Here is a 23515-nt window from a genome sequence, read left to right on the forward strand (position 1 = left end):
TCAAGTCCAACGTAAACAAATTCTTGATGAACCGTCCCCTTAAGTAATCCAATTTACCAAATTTCAATGACTAATGATTATTTTGGAAATAGTATTCATGTTGCATCCAGTTATTTTATAGAAGGTTTTTATTCTTTAAGCTTTTTGTATCTTCAATGCTGAAAGAATTCCATGTAGGTCTGTCTGTCCTCTTTCCGATATGACCTAAACTTCTGCCGACATGTCTCGGATACCAATTCATACGATTTGAGGATGATGGATTTTATAATATAATTCAAACAATCCTCTTTAATTAGATCCACTGACCGATCATAAGTTCTTAAAAAATATAATTTATAAAAATAAGAAACAACTGGTAAACCATAAACGGTTAACAGGGCTCTACATTGCCAGGGAAACTGTCGCATTTGCAAGTGATTTTTCAAAGTAGCGACTAGAAATAATGAAACATTTGTTTTTTGACGATTGTATTCCTTTCACTGACAATCTTCCAAAGCTCACTACTGAGCGAAAAATATCTTTTCAGCTTTTTTTTTTTTTAATAAAACGAAAAAAGTTAAATTATTCAAATAAAAAAAGTTTAATAGAATAATGTACTTTTTTTTAACAAAGGTTGTTTAAAAAACATCTGAAGAAACCAGAATGTTTATACCTTCAAGGGAGGTCTTAGAATGGAGGCATAGAGAAACCACAAGCCAAGATTCATTCAAGTTCTGCTGTGATGAGATGCCTGGAAGTGATTAAAAATATATATAAAAACAATCATTTGTCTTGGGTCCATCTTGAAGCATCTTTGTTACAACAGGTTCCAGCTCCTCCAAAGATGATTGATAAATCTCCCAGGCTTGGCCAAAAGACAGAGGCGCCAATAGCAGAAACAGGTATGTCATCAATGCATATTTTTTTTTTTTTTTTATTACATTTTCACCCCAAACAAGGCACAGTGCCACTTTGAAGTAGGGGACTAATATCGGGGACATAAGTTGTAGGGACATTATGAAGGGAGATGAGTAGCAAGATGTTTGTTTACATTACACTTGAACTTCTGCATGGCAGTACAATTGAGAAAGCAGAATCCTGGAAGGGAGTTCCAAAGTCTAGCAGTTCGGGGGAAGAAACTATTGGAGTAGAAGGCTTTCTTACACCTAGAGGTCTCTACTGTGAAGGGGTGGGATTTAGCTGCTCGTCAGGTTTCTCGGGGGTATTCACATCGAGGGGGTACAAATGCTTGTAGTTCATCAAAGCATTCACTATTAAAGTACTTGTAGAGCAGGCAGAGGGATGCAACATCTCGTCGATGGGACAGAGGCTGAAGCCTAGATGACAGTTCAGGACCTATCAGGTTGGCGACTCTCTTTTGAACCCTGTCCGGGAGTGAGAGACAAGTAACAGATGCGCCAACCCAAATGTGACAACAGTACTCCATACATGGGCGAATGGTAGCCTTATAGAGGTACAGGATACTTTCAGGCATAAATAGTTTTCTAGCACGGTAGAGAGAGCCCACCTTCTTCACGGCAGCCTTGGCAATGCTCTCAATCTATCTATTCTAGTTCATTTTCCCTGTAAACGTTAGGCCGAGGAGTTATGTTACGTGATATGTTCTGACACACATGCACGAACACCTAAATGAGTCACGGGCTAAAATAGACATTAAGGATTCGAGGACACCAGTCCGTTACGCAATGTACATACATACATACATACATACATATGTGACTTTCTCCAGTCTTGACAGACTATGGATACCCACTGTAAAGGTGCCTGCGCATGAAATTTGTGTGGCAAGAGTTGCGCAGTCTCCAACCACGCCTCTCTTGAGTCGACATTGGCAAGTGGAAACAATGCCGACATGAGCGGAGGGAGCGAGAGCACATACAGCACCTAGAATTCTCAAATGGTCACCCATGAAACTCCATGAAAAGCGCCGATACTCCCTCCCCATCTTTAATACTAGCTTTTCTTCCTAAAAATCCAACCTTTTGCTCGGTATCATAAATTGTTTTTCGCTGTAAAAAAAACAAAAACAAAAAAAAACTACTCGATCAAATTAAGTGAATTTTTTTTTTTGGAGAACTTCGTTCCATAACAGGTACATACAATATAACCTTTTTTCGCTATTTTTTATGTTTTAATGTCTTCATTAAACTGTACAAGTACCAAAAAAATAAATAAACCACAATGATGTTTTAATGTATGCAATGTTATGGAGATTACCCTTTTAACTATAATTTTCTATTCGCTAATTTTTCGTAATTTTCAGATATATTACTATTTTCAACATGACAAGTAAACGACAGATTTTTAAAAATCGATCTGTCGACTCTATCTTAAGCTCAAAAAAAAATGTGTAAATAAACATTTGGTACTGGTAGCGGTTTTAGTTCTAAACATTTATTTGAAAAATAATAATTGGTATTAATGCACTTATTGATCTGTGCTGAAATAATAACGTTATTATTTAGAAAGCCATTCTTAACATAGGAAGGGGGAGGGTGTTTTGTACCTATTCTGTATTTTAACCCTTATAATTTACTAAAAACAGATATAAAACTTTAATTAAACTTGAAAATACTATCTAAAAAAAAAAAAATAGCGCGGACAAGTGCAATAATGTAGTGCAGAGCAGTACTACTGCACTGCCAGTGCACTACATGTAATTATTTGGTGCTAGTGCACTGCACTGCAGTGCAGTACTGCACTACTGCAGTACTACTGCACTGTGCTGTGCACTGCAGTGCAGTGCACTAGCACCAAATAATTACATGCGATACAGTATCGCATGTAATTATTTGTATCGCTGATACATTATAAAAGTAAATAAACATATTTTAAATAATAACGTTATTATTGCAGCACTGCAGGCAGCACGGTCCGTATTCTGCATGAGTATCAAAAAAAAACAAAAACGATGTATTAATTGTTTAGAAAGTTGGTACTAGTGCACTTATTGATCCGTGCTGAAATAATAACGTTATTATTTAAAAAGCCATTCTTAACATGGGGAGGGAAGGGTATTTTGTACCTATTCTGTACTTTAATCTTACAATGGAATAAAAAAAAATAAAAAAAATAAACATATCATAAAACTTTAATTAAACTTGGAAATACGATTTTAAAAAACAGCGCGGATTTAGCACCAAAAAGTTAATTAAATAGTTTCGAAAAGAACGTCTTCTAAAAAAAAATGGCGACCGAACGTATAAAATGTTTCCCTTATTCGTGAGAAAAAAGTTAATAAACAATAATGGGAATATTTTCGAAAAAAAATAAATAATTATATACATATTACTTACACAATCGATAAATATCACTAGGAAAACATGCACTCGTTTACTTTGACAATAACAAACGGTGAATCAGAAAAAGTTCAAATTCAGCGCCAGAAAAAAAAATACAATTGATTTATCTCCCTTGGATTGGATTGTTTTGTTTTGTTTTGTTTTTTTTGTTTTTTGTTTTGTTTTTGCTTTTTTTTTCGATTCACGGTTTCTCAATAAGTGATTTACGAGTGCAAAAAAATAGTAATAATGAAACTATGGCCTTGGTCTTTGGGTCCAGATCAAAGTGTAGTATCTGTTCTTCAGATGCTACACTTCAATTTCTTGTTCTCTATTAGTGGAGGAGAAATCCTTCACGACTGAGACAATTTTTAATTTTTTGTTCCTTTTCTTCACATTAAAAAACGACCCTGGTGTCTAACTCTATCCCGTGGGGAGGCATTGTAAATAGGAATAATGAAACTATGGTCACTTTTTTTTTTATTTACATTAGGCAACAAAACAAAAACAGTGTGAAAAAATAAATAAACAACAAATAAAAGTTACAAAAGGCAAGATAAATTATTCTTCTACCTACCTGGATAAGTTTTTTATTGCTTTTTTCTTCTTCTTCTTCTTCTTCTTCTTCTTCTTCTTCTTCTTATTCACCTAAAACAAGTGCCATATCTACAGGGAGGGAGTTGAGCAGCGAGATGTCTATTCACATTTGATGTGGACTCAAGGTTAGGACCACAGAATGAAAACACGGAACACGGTTTAGGTCTAAGAAAGATATATTAACCGAAAAGTTTACAAGGATAGGATAAAGGGTAAGTGGAGCTTACTATCCGGTGGTGTCGAACATGGGTAGTCATATGCGCTGCACACTACTAATACTCCTGCTGATTCTACAGTATTATGATACTCTTCTCTGAGAGTGTTATCTCACATTGTAATATAGTGCTGGAATAGTCCATGACGCAGATAAGTTTTGATCTCACAACAATGTTGCATTCAAGTTTCAAACTTTCACGAAAAACACTCGTCTAGCTGAAACCACTATCAATAATTTCTCCCACTCTTTATCTGTGCCTAAACCTAAAACGTAGATTGCATGAACAAAGCTTCTTTCTTTGAACTGCACGCCTGTGAAACTCTGTTCCGTTTTCCTGCTTTCCAGCTGACTACAATATGGTCGTCTTCAAGTCCAACATAAACAAGTTCTTGATGAGTTGTTCTCTTAAGTAATCCAGTTTACCAAATTTCCGCTACTAATGATTACTACGATATTGTCTCATTGACTACTGTACACTCATTAACCTTTATCCTCGAGTGCCTTCCAGGCCTTGATAAGTGGTGACTCTTTTGTAAAAAAAAAAAAAACACACACACACACACACACACTTTTTGCAAATCAGTACAATTAGAGAACCAGGAGACCAGGAGAGAGTTCCAAAGTCTAGCAGCATTTCATTTTTTTTAAACAGAAAATGGAAATATTCTTCACTATTAAACATATAAAGAATGATTAATTATAATTAACATGTAAAGAATGATTAATTATAATTAACATGTAAAGAATGATTATTTATAATTAACATGTAAAGAATGATTATTTATAATTAACATGTAAAGAATGATTAATTATAATTAACATGTAAAGAATGATTAATTATAATTAACATGTAAAGAATGATTAATTATAATTAACATGTAAAGAATGATTATTTATAATTAACATGTAAAGAATGATTATTTATAATTAACATGTAAATAATGATTATTTATAATTAACATGTAAAGAATGATTAATTATAATTAACATGTAAAGAATGATTAATTATAATTAACATGTAAAGAATGATTATTTATAATTAACATGTAAAGAATGATTAATTATAATTAACATAATTAACATGTAAAGAATAAGTACCCACATACTCAGTTGTGTGTACAATGAGGGACTTTGGAAATACAATTCATGAAAGCTAGGAAGCTTAGTACTGACAAAATTCAGAAAGCCGTTTGGAAAATACTGCATTGACAGACTTCCATTTGGTCTTAATATCTGTTAAAACATAAGAATGGACTCCATCCTAAATCAATGTATTGTGTTATATAGTCAATGGGTGTATATATACACTCCTGATCAAAAGTTTAAGACCACTTGAAAATCTTTAAAAAGAAACCTTTTTTTTTCTTTAAGGATAGATTTTAAACTCCTCCCACTTAAGGTTACCAATACTACAACCTAAAAGATTATGAAAAAAACAAAAAGCTAGATTTTAAACATTTAATTTCAGAAATTTACATTTTTATTAAATGAAGCATTTTATACTTGATCAGAATTATAAGACCAGGGGTATAAATTCTACGAAATTGTATGAAAGGTGTATGAAAACATTCAACAACCAAATTTAATAATGAGTTCTACCTCTACTGGTTTTGATAACTCCAAAAATTTGGGGGACATGCTATAAATAAGCGTTTCCATTACGGTGCAGGGGATGTTGCTCCAGCTTCTGGAGATGACTTCACAAAGTTAATTTTTGTTGAATTTTGTTTGCCATTTCAATAAACATTTCTTTTCATTCATTCCCAAACATTTTCAATTGGGTTCAAGTCCAGTGAGCATGCAGGATGTCTCAAGAGATGGACCTCATTTTCTTGCAGAAAGGTCAAGGTTTATCATGCAGCATGGATTTCAGCATTATCCTATCCATCCCCAAACAATGGTCCTCCATCATCAACAATGCTTTTTGTAGCGTGCTAACATAATCAGCTGCTGTTTGACGACCCTGCCCCACTTGGAGCCCCCCTCATCCCTCAGCAAGAAAAGGCACCTCATACCATTAGGGACCCTCCGCCACTATGCCGTGTGGAGAAAATTTCAGGAGGCGTATTTTCGTTATGCCAATATCGTTGGGAACCATGAGGACCATCTAGATTGAATTTTTTCTCATCAGAAAACAAGATTTTCCTCCACTTCTCAACGTCCCATGTTTGGTATTCATGACCAAACTTTAAGCGGTCCACCTTGTGACATAGAAGCAGGCGAGGAATTTGTTTATGCTTTTTATTTACCATGCCTTTTTGTTGTAAGTGTCGTCTGATGGTTACTAGAATGCAATCAACATCTGTGACCGCCTTAATTTGACTAGAAGAAAGTCCTCTATCTTTTGCAACAACCCGTATTATTCTCCTATTCAACGCATCAGAAATTGGGGGGGGGGGCTACCAGTGGATTTTGTTTTTCCATAATTCTCACTGTTCTTTAGAAAGTTGCAAATCAGTTTTATTGCAATTTACCTTAGCTGTGATCGCGAGCTGTGATAAACCTTGCTTATGGAAAGCTAGAATTCAAGCTCGCTCAACTTTGGTAAGTTTACTTGCTTTAGGCATAGTAACACCTTTATGCAGTGATTGCTAATCTGTAACTCAACTAGAAAAAACAATTTATACCCCTGGTCTTATAATTTTGATCAAGTATAAAATGCTTCAATTTATAAAAATGTAAATTTCTAAATTAAATGTTTGGAATGTAGATTTTTTTCCCCCATAACCTTTTAGTTGTAGTATTGGTAACCTTAAAAAAAAAAGGTTTCTTTTTAAAGATTTTCAAGTGTTCTTTAATTTTTGATCAGGAGTGTATATAGGTGTCTATTTAACTGATTCTCTTTAACGTTGTCATATATACAATGTGTCATCTAGTGGTTAGATTGTATGAGAGTGTATATACGTTTGTATATACGTGTCATAATCATCTGTATGATGTGTGTGTATATATGTGTGTTCGTCTATGATCGTCTAGCATTGTGCTCGTCTAATCTAGAGTTCGTTGTGTGTGTATGTACATTTAAATACAGTTCATGACATGACAAGAATATACATAAATACCTTTACAACACAAAGGACGAATAACAGTTCATGACATGACAAGGATATACATAAATACCTTTACAGCACAAAGGACGAATAACAGTTCATGACATGACAAGAATATACATAAATACCTTTACAACACAAAGGACGAATAACAGTTCATGACATGACAAGAATATACATAAATACCTTTACAACACAAAGGACAAATAGCAGTTCATGACATGACAAGAATATACATAAATACCTTATGAATACCTTTACAACACAACGGATGAATAACATTTATTTAGGGTTTCAACATCTGGCCAAACAGGGGACATATCTGGTCCATCTTTGCCTTTGTTTGATGGGAAGCTCCAATGGAAAAATCAGGTTTTATTTCCGGCAAATTTTTATTCCAGAGTGTTTTTCCCACCTGGAAAGTTGCAACACTGATTCTCACTCTCATTATTTCTGATTTCCTCACAATCCTGACTGAGCCATCACGATCTGAAGACCGTGTCTGTCCTTCTCCTGACTCTGACTGAATAACTGATTTCCATATATCTCAAAAAGACCATTTCTCCTTCTAAATGACGTCATTAGTAATCATGATTAAGATAATCACCTGATGTTTTTACATGTCATTATTTCTAAGTTGTCAACTAAATTGTTATAACATCTTCAACTTAATATTTCTAAATTAATGTAAATAATAAATATTTATTCTAAATATTTGTATTATTCTAAAACGTATTTTAGCTGACAAAACTTTTAGGCTTGAATAATCATAATAATCATCGACCAGCACACCTTTCGGCATTGCCCGGTCAATATCTAACATTCCTTCATCACCATTTTTCCAAAAATATTCGTAAGAAAAAGGCCAAGTTTTTTTTTTTTTTAAGGTTTAAGGTGTTAGGGTTAGGGTTAGAGTCAAAATTTTGGTCAGTACCTTTCCCCAAACCTGGCACAGAAAAGCAGCACCACTCTGGCAATTACTAAAACAAAACATGCCATTTATGTGAAATGAGAGCTACCAGAACATCTTGGAAAGAATGCAAGCTCTGATCAATGATGATGATGATGCAACACTATACTATTATGACACAACTGAACCAGTCATCCTGCAAGTCGATGCTAGCCAGAATGGTTCGGAAGCAGTACTCCTCCAAACAAACAATAAGGGAGAAGAGAGACCAGTGACATATGCTTCCAAGTCATATTCGTAAAATTCGATGAAAACCAGATACACAAACAGTGAAAGGAAAATGCTAGTTGTATGTTTTGGAAGTATGTGGTTCAAGAGATTACAGATCACAAACCACTGATAATGATCTTTAATAAGAATATCACTTCCGCACCTCCAAGGCTTCAGAAAATGATGCTTAACTTCAAGGATACAACTTCACCATAGAATGCAAACCTAGAAAGATACTCACCTTACTGGATTCTTTTTTTCCTAATCCCAAAAACATGGAAGCTATCGACTTTATGAGTAGACCATGTCCAGTTCTCCAGATAGAAAATCTCCAACGTATGTAGTCTAACAAGACCATAACCAGTGCTTAACCAACTCATTGAGATAATTTTTTTTTTTTTTTTTTTTTTTTTACACAGTGGTCACCACTTATCAAGGCCCGGAAGCCACTCAGGGATAAGGGTTATTGCAATTACATTACGTTAGGGATGGCCTGGAGAGAGGTACCCTCAGATCTATGCTAGTACTGAGTCAAAATTGAAAAAATCATTTTGGTTTAGATTCTAGCAGATGGTACCCAAGTCATATTTTTTATAACTTTTGAAATCATTACTAAATATTGGATAATTATAAATAAAGGATTGGCTCTATAATAAGAAATCTGCATGAATTAAAATACAATATTTATGCATATTTTACGACTGGGCAACGCCGGGCAACCTGCTAGTATTCTTATAAAATTTTAATTTACAAAAATCTGTTTTTGTTTTTAGTTAATACTTGTTGCCTGATGATCCTCCTATTCTCTCACATGTGTTTTTTGTGAAAGTTTGGCAAGGCGGGGGGGAGTACCATAGATTGAAGCTCAGACGAGCAGTTACCAGGAAAATAACAGCAGAGGAAAGACAGGCTCGCAACGTCTCTTGTGGGAAAGAGGTTGCAGGGAGGAGAAAAGGGGGTGCTTATGCACTTTTGTTACCGTGCTATTTTAAAAATAAAATGTTATGGTATTTTCACGTTAAATTCAAGTTTTACGATATCTTTTACATTAAATTGTTAAGTGAAAGTAGAAAACAGTTAGAAAACACCCTCCCCTCCCCATGTTAAGAATGGATTTCTAAATTATAACGTTATTATTTCAGCACAGTAACAAAAGTGCATGGTGTGAGATATTCTCTCACCTCGGTTTTGCCTTTGCCAGAATGAAAGAAAGCAATCAGAAATCACAACAGGCTCGCCTTTAAACTTCAACATGAATTTTATTGAAGTAAAAAGATCTAAATTGCAAAAGAAACAGAGCTGATAACACCCATAAGGGTAGTAGTTCATGGTTTATCTTCGCGTTTGATGCCTTCCAAGGATGAATGCTGTGAGTCCAGTAGTCATCATGGAGTTCACTACGAATGGCAGACAAAGGATAAGTCAAAATGTAGACCTTAATTTCGTCTCTGAGAGACATTATATAAGTAAAGATGAAAGTCAGTCAATTCACAGAGCACAACAGTGTGTGATGAATATAATATTTCGCCCAACATTAGGGCATTGGTGTTTGCAAATGATAATATTTCGTCCACATTAGGGCATTAATATGTCTCAATGAGGCAAAAGGGATTTGAGGCTACAAGCCTTGAGTAAGTTTTTTTTACGTCCATTTCGACCTGTTTTCTTTGTGAAAACTGAGTGCCACCTGAAACATGAAAAATAGCGCCAAGAATATGCCTCGGCAGTTTGTAAGAATAATCAATCTGATAGGTTCTGTTAAGTGTTGAGACATTATGTTGAATAAAGATGGCGGCGTTGTTCAGATCAGATCAGATCCTGAGTGTAATTGGCAGTAACCAAGATGGCAGCCAAGAATCAAATGGACTTACAATAACCTTTATCCCTGAGTGGCTTCCGGGCTTTGATAAGTGGTGACCACCTTGTAAAAAAAAGTTAACAGCAAACTTATTGAATCCAAAATTCGACCATTTTTATAGTAACTTTGGAAAGTTTTCATTGGTTGGTTAGCACAGCCGGTGGTTATAAAAACGATTGGTGAATTCATTGGTCTCATACCCCCTCCCCCCCGCTAGGAGTCAAAAACAGTTTACACACACCCTTTTTTGATATAATGGAAAAATCCTTTCAGATTCAATTTTGATTTGACTTGAGAAAAGGAAAGAAAAATAAAATAAATAAATAAAAATAAAATAAACAAAAATAAACCAATAAAATAATTGTTTTTTTTGGGGGGGGGGGATTTGTCTTTATTTTCATTGGTCAAAAGGAATTGTTAATATATTGGTATAATGTGTGCAAAAAGAAGCCATTTTTTTTTTGTAAATCACATTGAGTTTTTTTTTATATACATATAAAAATAAACACTTTTCAAATATATATAAACATACAAATAGAATACTTTTCGAATACATGTAAACATATGCACAAAAATTCACAAATATACATTTTTTTTAACAAATGTTTGCCAAAAAAAAAAATGATACAAAAAATTATTTGACAAAAAAGAAATTTACAAAGAAAAGGTTCTAAAAAGTGACTTTTTTTTTGTTTGACAATCTGAAACAATACCCCGTTATACTTTTTCTATCCTCAGAGTTACCCCAATCTGAATCTGAAAATCCTTCTAAATTTAGAGGATATTCTAATATAGATATTAGACTTTTTAAATATTAAAGATTGTTCCTTGGTTCCTTTTAGGTAACGAAGGATTTGTTTTGCACGAGTAAGGTCCTTAATTGTTGGTTTCAATAAGTTTTGAGATAGCTTTGTTACAGTGTAACATATATCAGGCCTAGTTATGGTCATCAAATAGATGAGGCTTCCTACCATTTCCCTGTATAATCGATTATCTATGGATTTTGTTTCGGTCCCTATATTTTTATTTATGTCCATTTCGACGGGAGTTGAACGCGGTTTGCAATCTTGCATTCTGAACTTGAGCAGAATTTTTTCGATGTATCATGATTAGTTCATAGTTATAGTTTCATTTTCACAGATAAATTTTATACCGAGGAACCATGACAGTCATCCAAGATCGGCCATTTTAAATTTTTTATTTAATTCATTTTTAACATCTTTTAAAGTGTTGTCACAGTTTAAGGCGAGTAATATATCGTCAACCCAAAAAAACAAAATCAACAATTTATTACCTATATTTTTGGTATACATGCACGCATCTACGGGACATTGCTTGAATTCCTGTTCTATTAAATAATTATGGAGTGTTTCATTCCAATTGTGTGGACTTTGGTTTAGTCCATATAACGATTTATTCAGTTTCCACATGCAATTTTTATTTTTCATTTTAAATCCCTAAAGGGATTTTAAATCCATTAATGGGTAAATATAGATTTCACAGTCAATCAGAGCATTTAAGTAAGAATTTTTTACATTCATTTGATGTATTTTTAAATTGTATTGAGCGGCAAGTTGTAATAAAATTCTGATTGTCATTAAATTTGTCGCTGGTGAAAATGTTGCAAAATATTCCTCTAGAAATTTGTGAAAAACCTTTTACAACAAATCTTGCTTTAAAAGTTTCACTGCCAGAAGCTGTGATTTTTTTGGAAAAAAACCAGCATGAAGAAATTATATTTTTATCTGTTGGTTTTGCCACTATTTCGTATGTGTTATTTTCAGATAAAGCTTTCAATTCGGATACCATAGCTTGTTCCCATTCTTGGTGATTTTGTGAATTAATCGCCTCATTATAACTTTCTGGTGCGCTGTTCAACGAATAACAGTAATCCACGGCGTAATCTTGTATCTTTTCAATTTGTAAGAAGTCTGGCCTTTTCGCTCCCTTATTCAGTATCGACGTGTCTGGTTAATATTTTCGTCAGTAGTTCTGTAATTGTCATTATTAATATTTTCATTGTGATCAATTAAGGTGCTAGGTAATATTTCACATTTTTCATCCACTGGATCGCCATTTTTTAAATTTAATGTATCATTGAATTTTACGCATCTAACCCATTTTATGGCATTTTCGGCTGGAAAGTAGATTAAATATGCTGGACTGTTTTTATCATAACCTACGAAAATACCCTTTTCACTTTTAGTATTTAGTTTACTGGTATTTTCTATAAATGCGAAACAATCTGAACCAAATATATGCATTCTGTTAATTTTAGGTTTTACACCGCAAAACGCTTCATACAGTGTTTTGTCTAATCTTTTATTGAACAATCTATTTCTGATATATGCTGCTGCCATTAAAGCATAAATCCATAAACTATGCGCCAATTTTGATTCGATGAGTAGACATCTTGTCATCTCAAAAAGGGTCCACCATGCTCTTTCAGCTGTGTCATTTGGAAAGGAGGACTACAGCACAGATTTCTCGTGTTTAATACAGTGGTTAATTAATAGAAGTTCAAAGTCTTTACTAGTAAATTCAGTCCCATTGTCTGAGCGAATGCATTTTACCGAGCCATACGGGACAATATCAGCTAAATATTTCTTAGTGGCGAGGATAGTGTCAGATTTGTTTTTTAGAAAATAAACTATAATTAAACCGGAAAAATCATCAATAAAGTTCCAAACGCACCTTAGATTATTTTCCCCATCGGGCTGATTGGACCTGCTAAGTCACAATGCACAAGTGAGAGAATTTTCGTAGCCTTTTTTTGTCTGGCGTTCGGCTTATATCTTGTCATTTTCCCCTGTGCACACACATCACAATTTGGGAGACCATCTGAAGGTATTATTTTCATGCCTTCGATTACATTTGATAATTTTTTAATATCAGCCGTATTGCAGTGTCCTAGAATTTTATGCCAGGTTTCCAAGTCGTAACAGGCAGTTTTCGAGGGAACCATACTTTTTAAATAATATAGTCGGCCATTTTCTTTAATGTCAAATACAGTTCCATTGGGGTATATAAATTTTGACTTGTTTTGACCAAACTTTAAATTTAATTGCAGCCTGCATAGAAAATATGTTTTGTAGGTATGAACAGAGCATTTTTTAGAATACAGTTACAGATTTCGCCTTTATTATTTTTTAGGTATATTTTAGCATTGCCTCTTTTCAAGACTATATCATTTATTTGACTACCGTCGGCAAGTTCGACAAAATGACTTTGTGGATTAAAGTTTGAATCAAAATTAATAAAATCAGATTCCTTAGTGATAACGTGCGCTGTAGCACCACAATCTATAAGGAGGTTTTTACCGTTTGTGGTATTGTCAAAGTTACATGTGAATAGAAATGTATGTTCTTCCTCAAAGTTCTCAACGTTTTTTACAGAGTCCATTTTAGAGCGTTTATATCGACATTGGAAACTTTTGTGGTTGGGTCGTCCACAATTATAGCAGATAATTTTATTCTTTTTCTTGGGAAAATTACTTTTGGGGAACACGTGGCGGTGAGGTGCGTAATTTGGTGGTGTCTGTTTTTGAGAAGCATTTTTGAACTTCATAATATTGCTGGAGTTATTATTGTCCACGAGCATACGATTAGTCTCTTCGCAACTGTGCAATGCCACTTTAAATTCACTGAAACTTATGGGTTTGTCTTTTTGCGTTATAACAGTTGTAAATGGTTTAAAATCGGCTGGAAGTCCTTTGCAAGTCATTGATATCAACAAGCTATTGCTTATAATTTCACCTGAGAGTTTTAAGGCACTGGCGGTTGTTTCTGCCCTTATAATGTAGTCGGTAATAATTTCATCCTCGTTACATTTCAGAGACGTTAGTTCTGTATATAGTGATATAATTTTCAGTTTCCCTTTTGATAAATGATGTTCTCTTAATATGTTCAACGCTTTCCGTCCGTCATCCAAGGTGTCTCTTATAATCAGAGACAGACTTCTATCATCTAAACATTGAATAAGTTCTGCAAAAACAGTCGCTTCTTTGCGAGAAATTCGGGGTCGTTAGGATTCTCTGTTGGAGATTGTATCTCTTTGTAAAGTTTTCGAATCCTTAGATATCCAGAAATTTTACCTGCCACAATTCAAATTTAGATTCCGATCCGTCAAAGAAAAGACGATGGCTGGGCGCATAACCTGTTAAGTGTTGAGACATTATGTTGAATAAAGATGGCGACATAGTTCAGATAAGATCCTGAGTGTAATTGGCAGTAACCCAGATGGCGGACAAGGTCAAATGCGGTCCGTGACGTAGTTAACAGCGAACTGATTGAATCCAAAATTCGACAATTTTTATAGTAACTTTGGAAGGTTTTCATTCGTTGGTTAGCACAGCCGGTGGTTATAAAAACGATTGGCGAATTCATTGGTCTCATACGCCCCTGCTAGGAGTCAAAAACAGGTTACAAGTTCAAATAAAATCGTTGGCCGTCAAACCGACCAATGAGGTGCCTACTTATTTCTGCAGAATTTCTTACAATACGTACCAAAAAGGGCATCACAGCCTACTAAGTTCCGAAGCTGGTTTTGAACTCTGTCAAGGCAAGATGGTTTCATCTTGTTAACATTTCTCTTGGTTCATGTGAAGAGTCATGGGTACTTCTGCAGTTTAAATCCCGTTTTTCCGTGAGTCTTGCTTGGCAACGCTCAACGGATGACGAAACCTGCTGGATTTTACCAAGCGAATGGAAATCAATACAAAAACGAAAAAATAACAAAAACAACCTACCGTAATAAATTCATAAAATTTACTGTTTTATTTATAATTTTTATAGTCAACTGTTTGTTTGTTTTTTGTAATAAAAGTTTTGTTTCTTTGAAGTAGTGAACAAATATTGTGTTTTTGTTTTGAAGAACAAAGAACAAATATTTGGTACTTGTACAGTTTAATCAATACATTAAAAAAATGAAAATATCGAAAAAAAAAAAAAAAAGGTTATATTGTACGTATACGTTATAGAATGAAGTTCTCTGAAAAACAAAATTTCACTTAGTTTGATCAAGTATTTTTTTTTTTTTACAGCAAAAAAAAACAATTTTTTATGATACCGAACAAAAGGTAGTCATGTATCACTTTTTAAGAAGAAAAGCTAGTATTAAAGATGGGGAGGGAGTGTCAGCTCTTTAAACTGAGTTATCTGCCCATGGCGTGTTCAAAAAAATTCAAAATTCATTGTGCTCTCATAAAAACGTGTTTTTCCACTGTAAAAAAAAAAACTACTCGATCAAATTAAGTGAAATTATTTTTTTCAAAGATCTTCAGTCCATAACGGAACCTACACTATAACCTTTTTTCGATATTTTCATTTTTTTTTAATGTGTTGATTAAACTGTACAAGTACCAAATATTGAAAAAAGATTTTTTTTTTGTTTTGTTTTTGTATGAACAGTTATTTTTCTTTGAATTAATGAAAAAATGTTTGTTTTGTTTTTTAAGGAACAAAGAACAATTGTTTTGTTTTGTTTTTTAAATTTTGGGATATACATATTTTTTTCATAAAACTTTTGTTTTCAAAGAAAAGGTGTGTTTGAAGCGCAATGAAACGCTTCTCTTTTTATTTTTTTTTATTTTTATTTATTTATTTATTTATTTTTATGTTTCTTTGTTTTTTGTTTGTTTGTTTTTTTGTTTTTTTTTGTTTTGTTTTTTCATCCAATTTGGTGTCGTCTGCTTGCTCGCGTCTTTTTTTAACATTTAGTTTCTCAGTGAAGAAGCTCACTCAGCATTTTCCGGGCCGGTTTTCGTCGTACGTCGGGTGTTGCCGCGTGAGACTTGTTGTGGGGGCGACCATTGGTGACAATCGACCTTACAACTAAAAAGGTGACACAGGCAATAAAAAGGTAAACAACAATGGGAAAAAAAAAATGGACAAAACGCAATTGTACTGTTGCGACCGATAAAATATACCGTCCATGTTTAATTACCGAAAGGTAAAGAAAAGAAAGTTGAAAGTTTTGAGTTCAAGCTGGAGCGGCTTTACTTTCGTCACTGGAAACTGTAAGAAAGGTGTGGACTGTGGAACAGCTGCAGGAAGGTGCTAGAAACTGCAGGAATGAGGAGTCGATTTCACAAAAGTAGTCTTTGTGGAGAAAGGTGGCATATAGTAGTAAATAAGAAAACTTTTGCGTTTACATTACTATACACATAGATTCGAAAAAGTTGTCAGAAAACAAATATATAACAAATAAATGTTATCAAAGGCAAGATAAGTTACTTTTCTACCTAACTGGATAATTTTTTAGTGTTTTTATTTAATGTAAAATGTTTATTCAGCTTGAAAAACATACAGTGTTTACCGATGTATTTGAAAAATGCAAATAGCTGCGGATGCTGTGTTGAATACGTAAGTTTGGGAAAATGAATTAAAACTAAAAAACTATACAAAATACTGTTAGAAACCTACCCAATATATGTTACCATAACATGAACTGACATATATTCGGTGGGTTTCTAACAGAAAAAAAATGATAAAATACACTATAAGACAACTAAACCAAACCAAACCAAACACTACAAAGTAGCGCTTGAAGATGCAAAAAGTTTAAAGAATAAAAACCTTCTACAAAATAACTGGATGCAACATGAATATTATTTCCAAAATAATTGGATTCGGCATTAAATACCCCGAAAAGGGTTGATATGCCGTAAAACAAGCACACCAAACTCTACAAATAAATATTTGAAGATATAAAGAACTTGAAGCATATAAGTGTTCCCAAAATAACTGGAGTCGGCATTAAATAACCCGAAAAGGGTTGATATGCCATAAAACAAAACAACTAAGAACACTGAAATGGCCCGAATATTCATCCGCTTTGTTTCAGACGACTTCTGGTAAAAAGATACCAAAAAGAATAATTATTTAAATGTGTAAACATTTTTTAAAGACTGCAAATATTAGTTTTTTGCGCAACCACATTAAATTAGAATGGCGTTTAGTTTATTTAGCGAAGAGTGTCATGTCAAGCACTGTTGCACTTTGGACACCTTGTCCTAATCATTTAGAAAAAGAATCAATTAGAAACGCCACTTAACAACTTAACTAGGTCACTTAGCAATTCAGATTTATGTGTTTACTAGAGGTGGTACCCGGCGTTGCCCTGGTGTATAGAGGTGGTGTGGTAAGGATATTGAGCGGAAGGAGGGAGTGGGGTGGAGGAAGAAGCGAACGGAAAAAAAATCACATAAAAAAAAAAAATTTAAAGAAAACAATCCGGCGTTGCCTGGGTGTGTCGAGTAAAAAAAAAAAAATCCAAACAAAAATGAAAACAAAACAAAAACAGTGGTAGTAGGCAGGCAGACTTGAACCCATAACGTAAAGGAGGAAAAACAAAAGAGACCTGACGTCTTCACCATTGCATCCATGGCCCGACCAGAAGTTGAGAACGTCAAAATTAAGCGGTCAATCGAAAAGAAAAGATGACTTGCACAAAATGGCAACGCAAAACCGCCCCCTCCCCCACCATTGTATAAAACTGGTCAGTTGAGGGTGAAAGAATTAATCTTTTTGGCCAATTTTTCGATATTTGTCATCCGAAAAATCAAGGTTGAAAACAATACTGGTTTGGTCAGGTTCCGACGTGTTTGTTAGAAGTTTTTGGCAAACATACAAACACACGCACAAATCTTGCCTTTTATATATTAGACTAGTAAGGTTACCAGACATTGCCCAGAATAAATATGTAACATAGTTCTATTAAAACTTCTATCTTAATTACTTTTCTCTTTCCTATTAAATTTAAACCATTTCATCAATACCAAGTAACTCACTTGTCAGATAGCTTTGACACATTAACAGAGTAACTGCTAATTTAGCTTGACATTTATTTAGTGTCTGCCTGCTATTATAGCATGTTGCAATATTTTTGACGGAATAATGGGGTATAGTTGAAGAAAGTTGGAAGGTTCTAGTTATAGACATTGGCGGTAGGAACTGACCAATCAAATGGAGACATGTTCTATGAGCAACCAACCAGAAACCTGAATCACTCCATAAAAAACATCTGGAGCTAATAGCATTCCCGCGTATAATTTTTCGTGCTGAAATGAGAGAGATCTTTGCCCTTCATCTGCAAACTTTTAAAGTACAAGACTTATACAGATTAGCTACCCATCGGAAACTTTCTTAAATTAAACATGGCTTTCAATTCAAAATGGTCATTTGCCTTTATTTTGCTTTACTAGCGAGGGGTACTCGGCGTTGCCCAGGTGTTTGGAGGTGTGTGTGGAAACTCCGGGGGGGGGGGTTAAAAAAAAAGTAAGTATGAGGATCGAACCCGAACCCGTGAGGCAAAGTTGTAAATTAAAGTGTGAAAAAAAAAACGTGCGATTGCGATGTTAACCATCGCCCCACCGCGAGATGCTAACAGAAACACGTTTGAATTTATTTAATTACTTGGATTTGGCAGGTGCCCGTTTTAATGAGTTAATGAGGTCAAGTTTGACTGCAGGATAGTATTTCATTTACTGCGGAACGCTTTCTTTTATTTTTATTTTTCCAAGATGTTATAGGAAAAAGACTAACCCACATGCGGCGAGCGAAAATGTTGAATATTTATCTTCCCGAAATCGACCAAATTAAATAGACAGGCGAGCTTCGTTGTTAACTGTGAGATATTACGATTTATATGTTATATAAAAAGTTTTAAAAGTTGTGAACCGACTGACTACTTCTCTGAAAAAAGCCTTTTGTAGACATACAGAAAAAGCGAACACACACACATACATACATACATACATACATACATTTTCGCTTTTATATATATATATATATATATATAGATTTGTCAAAAAAAAAAGGCGAGCAGGTAACAGTTCAGGTTGCAAAAATAAAATACTCTTTAAGCCATTCGCCCAACAGGATCTGGTAATAATTAGTATCAAAATGTTTGCAGCTGCAAAGTTCAAATGGTCTAGTCTCCATGATAACAAAATCTCGACCCAGAAGAGAATGATAGAACCTGTTTTATAAGTTTTAAGTTACCTCATAGCCTTTTTGACCATAAATACCATTTACCCTTCTTCACTCAGCATAAGCATCACTCCTCTTTTTTTTCTTCTTTTTTTTACATATTAAATGAAATCACAAGTACAATTTCCAATTCTTAAATGAATATAATTAAAGAATTAGATAAGGAGAAAGGAAATTACAAACAAACTACAAAGTACAATTTCCAATTCTTAAGTGAATAATTAATTATAAACTGAAGTTCTGCTTCCACTGGAGCATGCTGTAGTGGTTAACTCTGCTCTACACATGCTGCTGCGCTACTTCATCTTCTATTCTTGCTGCCTGCATCTTCTGTTCTCATAGTTTTGTAATATTATGGCCCTTTGGCTATGATCATAGCGTAGTATCTGTGTTATGTTGTGGTGGGCAGTACCAAGGGTCAGAACGATTATTATGATTGATTGTTAAATGATTTAGGTTAAAAAGAGATTCAGAAAAATGTTTTAAAAGAAAAGAATGTTAGTTAAAATATTTCTGTTAAATATTTAACTAATATTTATTTTGGCTCAAGGGAAAATGTTAAGAATAGAGGAAAAGCATAACCAAAGCTAGTTTGGAATTTGGTTTAGTAAACAACGATGTGGCTTTCGTGACAAACAAGATTGTCCACTCTGGCTGACGTAAGAGACACGTAAGCCAAGAGAAATCAGAATTAGGAGTTAGTCTGTAACAGGAAGTCGAAGAGACGAGTTGAGTAGTTAGCTATCCACTGGGTTAGTTTGCATACATGCGTTGTTTCTGTGGTTCAATAAACGGGAAGTCAAAGAAAAGAGTTGGTAGTTAGCTATTTACTGGGTTAGTTAGTGGACAACAGTTCCCTGGGTTTGTAAATTAGGCCAATCGGAGAAACATACATGGTCCGTCCCTGATTTTGTCTGACGGATCTTTGAGAAAAGCTGCAAAGAAGATTCATCCCAATGAATAAAAAAATCTCGGGTTGTCTTTTCAGCAACTTTTATTATCAATGTTTCCCTATTAGAAAGCTGCCACTAACGCATTCTAATCCCCTCTATTGAGAGCTATCACTGTTAGACTCGATCCACTCTCTTTCTCTCACTCCCTATTCTTGGCTGATCAATTCACACATTTTTTCCAGACTCTACATAAAAGACATGTAAGCCAGGAGAAATCAGAATTAGGAGTCAGTCAAAGAAAAGAGTTGGTTACTGGGTTAGTTAGTGGACAGAAGTTGTCTCTGTGGTTTGATGGCAGCATCTACGAACCAACTAAGGAAGATGTAAGGGAGAAGATAAAGAGCAGCAAACTCTGAGACATAGAACTACATGAAGATCTGGAAATGATAATTTGGTATTTTGGATGTTCCCTTTGGAGGAAGATGCCTTTATTTCAGGTGCCTGCTGCCAGAGGAGAGGGTACGAGAAATAAGGTATGTGACCATGTCAGGTGTCAAGCAGACAAGGGTGTTATTCGCCATTGTAAAAGACTGTTCGTTATTGTCCTACATGTGTGAAATCACCCACGTACACATAGAAAGACTGATTGACATATACAGACACCCCATATACAAAGAAAAGTAACTGTCTTTCTGTTTAGCATCTAACCACTAGACGATACACGAGCATCGATTACAGAAACATATATATATATATATAAGTATATATATATTTATAATTATTTTTTTACTATAATAATTAAATACCTACAGACACTAGTGTTTTATCCTTTGGGGAATCTTCAGTGCAGGGTGTCACAATTAACACCAGTCGAACGATTCGAACCCTGTAACACGAGACATCTTTGGCTCGATTAGCGGAGACCGTATCAATTTGGCTACCATTAACCGCGTGAAATAACATTGAATTTAAACATTTTAATTTTTAATGTTCATTTATATCATATATATATATACAGTATCGGCCATAATATAAGGAACGGAAAAAAAATTACAATTATTCATGTATATTTCAAAAATTAGAGCATGGATTTTTCTGAAATACTCAGAATAAACAAATAGAACCAATGTGTATAAACTAGTACCAAAAAAAAAAAAAATAAAATTACTTAAATATTATATCGAAATGGCGTAATGGAAACATAAGGTATTTACAGCTTCTATTCCAATTTTCAGATTTTAATCATGTCAAAACGCATCTGTTTCCTTTTGATGGATTGATTGTTGCTATTTCTTCTTGTGAGTTAAGGGCTAATAGATTCACTGATTGATATAATAGTTAAGTGATTGATTTTGCGCTACGAAACAGATACTGTCAAGAATTGTAAATGTCCACTGAATTAAAGGAATAAATTATAAGATGATCAACATCATAAACTTTGGAATATAGGCTTTTGTTATTTATTCATTATATTGCTCTGTAATTATATTGAGCTTCTTACATAAGGATTGGTATATATTATAAGAAAATATAATACCACAGCAATATATATATACAGTCCTGGTCAAAATCATAAGACCATTTGAGAAAGTAAGCGTTTATGCATAATATCGAATTTTTAGTCAAACAAATGGTTGAAACCATTGCCAAAAGGGAAAATATGATGGAAAAAAAATGAAATCTGCTTCATTCGAAACCTTAACGCTGATCTAATAATTATTTTTTTAAAAACAAACATTTTTACCTTATTTCTCTCATTTTGAGAGTTACGTAAATCACATTTTTTTTTTTTTTTTTGACGTTGTAAATGTGAGGAAATTCCACACATAGGTTTTGCCAAATTTTGGCAAATGAAAGAAAACCAATCAGATTTACAACAGACTCACCTTTTAAATTTTATTAAAGCAAAAAGATCCAAATTGCAAAAGATGTGCATCATCTTCAGCTATCTATCAGTAGCTTCTGGTGGGGCCTCTCAATGCCATACTAGTGGGTAACTGTTACGGCTTTACCTTATCATTAGCTACAAATAAAAAAAAATTCTTCGTTTCTTTTTCTCTCTTAGTTTCCCCTCTCTGTCCTGCTCTAAGTAAATCTGACGACGTAGTCCACAAATTCCAAAATTTCATCATGACAAGTTTCAAGAAAAAATACATGATTAAACCCTGTTCTCCAACTTCCAACGTAGACCCCTACTACCATGTCTCCTTCTCCAACATCAGGGGTCTACGTTCTAACCTTCCAGAGGTTGAAACCCAATTACAGGAGACTAAACCAGACCTTTTATTTTATTTTTAAGTGAAACTGGCATTGGACAGGCTATTTCCCTAGAAGAGTTCACAATTAAAGGATACTCTAACTTAACTTCTAAATCTGACCCCCAAGATCGCCATAGGCATGGAATATGTGCCTATATTAAAGATAGCTTTCCATGTGGTAGGGACATCTCCAGGGAAGATCCTAACTTACCCTATTCGTGCTTCCGGGTTGCTTTAGCTCACACTACGGCATTTATATTTACTCTCTATCGCCCCCACAACAGCGGAGTTACTATCTTTCAAAGCATATCTGAGAAAATTGACCAAGTCCTATCTGCTTATCCTTCAGCTAACATTCACATATGTGGAGACTTCAATGTTCACAACGTCGAATGGTTGACCCACTCAAACAAGACCGATGATGAGGGGAGGTTCTGTCATGATTTCTCCATTGCCTATGACCTCACTCAGATTGTTCAGGAACCCACCCGTGTGCCCGACAATGACGGCCAGTATGCGAGCCTACTAGACCTTTTTCTCACAACTTGCCCTGAACTATGTTCAGTTTCTGTTCTGTCGCCTCTTGGATCTTCCGACCACTCTGTTGTATCAATTAAGATAAAAATGAAATGTAATAAGTCCCCAGACGTACCTCTCCATCGTACAGTATATCGATACACTAAGGCTGACTGGGATAGCTTCCATACATTTATATCTGATCTACCTCTGCATTCCATGTTTAAAAAGGATGTGTCCTCTATAGTATCAGACCTGACGGAATGGTTAATTGTAGGTATAGACCGTTTCATACCCTCGAAAAAGTTTCAACAAAAACCTAACAGCCAGCCAGGGTTCTCTCCAGAATGTACTGCTGCCATTGCGCACAGAAATCACTTTTTCCACTGCTTCCAACGTAATAGATGTATGGAAACTAAAGCCGCTTTCAGGACTGCCAGCAACCATTGTAAGAAAGTAATAAAGAATGCAAGAGAGTTGTATGCTCAATCCGTTAAGTCCAAAGTAGCTGAGCAGCAGCTTGGTTCCCACCAGTTTTGGCAAATAGCAAAAAGAATCTTGAACAGAAGCGTGTGCTCCATCCCAACTATTATCAATGGACCTGAGGTAATCTCGTCAGCATCAGACAAAGCCAAACTCTTTGTCAAGAACTTTGCAGCTAATTCTACCCTTTGC

General features: G+C 34.5%; 1 protein-coding gene across 3 annotated transcripts in view; it reads right to left on the reverse strand.

Annotated features, from left to right (window-relative positions):
• LOC145265557 (uncharacterized) overlaps nucleotides 1–23515 on the reverse strand; it is a 62490-nt gene that overhangs the window by 19260 nt on the left and 19715 nt on the right. Inside the window, exon 1 of one of the 3 annotated variants that reach the window (XM_080121531.1) lies at nucleotides 3297–3393. The exons of the other annotated variants lie outside the window; for them this stretch is intronic. The gene's annotated coding sequence lies outside the window, so the exon portion shown is untranslated. Of the gene's footprint in view, nucleotides 1–3296; nucleotides 3394–23515 lie in introns of those variants that run through there. 3 annotated transcript variants of the gene reach the window in all.

The sequence above is a fragment of the Euprymna scolopes genome, chromosome 40 (genome assembly GCF_053919585.1).
Source record: "Euprymna scolopes isolate OS-2025 chromosome 40, ASM5391958v1, whole genome shotgun sequence".
Taxonomy (NCBI): domain Eukaryota; kingdom Metazoa; phylum Mollusca; class Cephalopoda; order Sepiida; family Sepiolidae; genus Euprymna; species Euprymna scolopes.